This window comes from Crocodylus siamensis, chromosome 2 (genome assembly GCF_052110815.1).
Source record: "Crocodylus siamensis isolate JL-2025a chromosome 2, ASM5211081v1, whole genome shotgun sequence".
NCBI classification, from domain to species: Eukaryota; Metazoa; Chordata; order Crocodylia; family Crocodylidae; genus Crocodylus; species Crocodylus siamensis.
The window spans coordinates 208487154-208490172 of record NC_143396.1 but is presented as its reverse complement, the minus strand read 5'-3'; the positions used below and the strand labels follow the sequence as shown (position 1 = coordinate 208490172).

At 54.3% G+C, this 3019-nt stretch overlaps 1 pseudogene; it reads left to right on the top strand.

The window, feature by feature from the left end:
- Window positions 1-286: 286 nt before the first annotated feature.
- On the top strand, window positions 287-2803 carry LOC149871643 (uncharacterized; annotated as a pseudogene).
- The last annotated feature ends 216 nt before the right edge of the window (window positions 2804-3019 follow it).

Genomic DNA, 3019 nt, shown 5'->3' with positions numbered 1-3019 from the left:
GAGACAGCAGAGGGAGTGGCAACAGCTGATCCCCCTAAGGTAAGTGGGGACATAGGAGCAGGCGCAGCTGAGGCAGATCTGGAAGGGAAGCCCCCCAGATCCCTCTTGACTGAGCCACTAGGGAGCTACGTTCCCGAGCTTCGTGCTAACAAAGGGTGCAAACAGGCATGCTCTGTGAGGGTGCGCCGGGATTTGCACCAGTGTTTGTGCAGGCTGGCAAGCAGAAGGGGCCAAGAGGAAGACTTCAGCAAAGGGTTAGGTGAAGGCACCACACCAAAATAAATAAATGGTGTGGATGCAGACTGCTGCTAGGGCCCCTGCCCAGGGGGCGTTGACTTCCTGGGGCTTCTCTGAGGCCTCCACCCAGATGGAGCCCACGGGGGAGCTGGCATCACCCTGCCCCCTGGCCTGTGAGGGATGCCCAGCGGGGCCGGGGAGGGCAGGGAATGGGAGTCCCCACACATGTCCTGCAAGTGCCCATCTTAGGGCCTTGGAGGGGCAGGTGAGGGAGCTCCAGGAGGAGGTTAGCAGGCCGAAGGGGATCAGGGAAGCAGAAGATGAAATTGATGGGTTCTTCCTTTCCCTGCAGGGCCAAAGGAAGCACCAAAGGAAGAAGAGCCCCAGGAGGTGCCCTCCACAGCAGAATGTAGGGTGGATCCCTCCAGAGCCGATCACGGTGTTGCAGTACCAGCTTCCCCAGTGCAGCTGGGGAACAGGTATGAGGCCCTGGCAACATTGGAGGAAGTGGAAGGTGAGGAGGAAACCTCTGCTGAGGAGGTCACTCCACGCACAGAATGGCCTGAAGGAGGCAAGCTGACCCGAAAGAAGAGATGCCGGGTACTCATCATAGGCGACTCCGTCCTGAGAGGAACAGAGGGTCCCATCTGTTGCCAGGATCCCATGACACACAAAGTCTACTGTCTGCCTGGAGCGTGGATTCAGAACATGAAAGAGATGATCCCGGCCCTCATCCAGCCCACTGATTACTACCCCATGGTCCTAATCCATGTGGGCACTAACGATGCAGCCAGCAGCAGTCCAGATCACCTCATGAAGGACTACCAAGCTCTGGGGGGCAAGCTAAAGGAAATATGGGCACAGGTTGTCTTCTCATCGATCCTTCCAGTGAGCAGACGTGGAAGACTCCATGAGACCTGCATCTGGGACGTCAACTTGTGGCTTTGGGAATGGTGTCTCACAGTGGGCTTCAACTTTTGGGACCATGACCCATGCTTTAAAACAAGAGACACACTTGGGTGGGATGGGCTCCACCTCTCCCCCAAAGGTAGGCATGTGTTCTCTTTCAGGTTGACTCATCTCCTCCGGCAGGCTTTAAACTAGGCTCACTGGGGGAGGGGGAAGGAAGAGGACAAAGGGAGCCACGGAACACCAAACCAGAAGACACCCTCAATAACAGCCCAGCCAAGACAGGCGATGACCACAAGAAATACCTAAGTAAGAGACAGGGGCCCGGATAGTTCTGGGATTGGGGAGGAGGCGCATACACCCTCAGGAGGCCTTAAATGCTTGTACACTAATGCTTGTAGTATGGGGAACAAGCAGGAAGATCTTGCCCTCCTGCTAGCTAACACAAACCCAGACATATGGGGATCACTGAAACTTGGTGGGATCCAAAGCATGACTGGGTGGTAAACATCAAGGGCATTAGGCTGTATAGGCGGGATAGAACAGGGAGGAAAAGTGGAGGTGTGGTGCTCTACATCAAAGAGCAATACACATCCTCAGCAAGCAGCACTGGGTCTGACATAGGGTAGACTGAGGCGCTCTGGGTCAGAATACAAAGGGGACAGGGGGAAAAGGGACCTAATGGTAGGGGTCTACTGTAGGCCACCTAACCAGGAGGAAGAGCTGGACTGGGAATTCTCTGGTCAGCTCACGGAGGCAGTCAAGTCAAAGGATGTGGTCATCATGGGTGACCTTAACTATCCAGACATCTGCTGGGAAGAGCAGTCAGCCAGGTCTGACCGCTCACATAGGTTCCTAGCCAAATTACAGAACATTTATCTAACCCAGGAGGTGCACAGTTCCACCAGGGGAAATGCCATGTTGGACCTGGTCCTGGCCGCAGGCAACGACCTGGTGAGGGGACTGCCGGTGCTAGACCATCTGGGCGATAGAGATCATCGCCTACTGGAATTCACCATCCAGTGCAGAGTGTCAAAGGCCTGCATCAAGGCAGCCGTCCTGGACTTCAGGAGGGTGAATTTCAATGAAGTAAGGAGATTAGTCAGGGAGGCGCTGAGATCCCGAAGGGGAGGGGAGTTGGGAGTCCAAGAGGAGCGATCGTTCCTTAAAGAGATGATCCTCCAAGCTCAAAGGGTGACAATCCCCACGTGGATCAAAGGGGGCAAGAGTGCTTAAAAGCCCTCATGGCTCACCAAAAGCATCCAGGAATGTCTCAAAGCCAAAAAGGAGGTATACATCCAGTGGAAGGGAGGGGCCCTCACCAAGGAGTAGTGTACCTCCATTGCTCAAGATTGTAGGGGGGCTGTTAGGAAAGCTAAGGTGGAGATGGAACTGGAACTAGAGACCTGGATCAAGGATAACAAGAAGTCCTTTCTTAAATACATAGGGGGTAAAAAGAAGGTACCAAATAACGTGGGTCCTCTGCAGGACATGCTTGGTAATCTGGTGGTAGCACCAGGCAACAAAGCTAATCTCTTTAACAGTTTTTTTCTTCCATTTTTTTGAGCAGGGACGGGGCATCCCCCGCCTCACCCCACTGGGAATCCGGACGGACCCAGGGGAGGCACAGCCAGATCCAGGATCAGTAAGGACCTAGTCAGGGAACTTCTGGAGGGACTAGATGTGTTCAAATCAGCAGGTTCCAACGATCTCCACCCCAGAGTGTTGAGGGAATTGGCAGAGCTCACTGTGGGACCCTGGCACAGCTTTACATGCACTCATGATGCCCTGGCGAGGTGCAAGAGGACTGGAAAAGGGCCAGTGTGGTCCCCATTTTCGAAAGAGGGAGGAAAGAGGACCCAGGAAACTATAG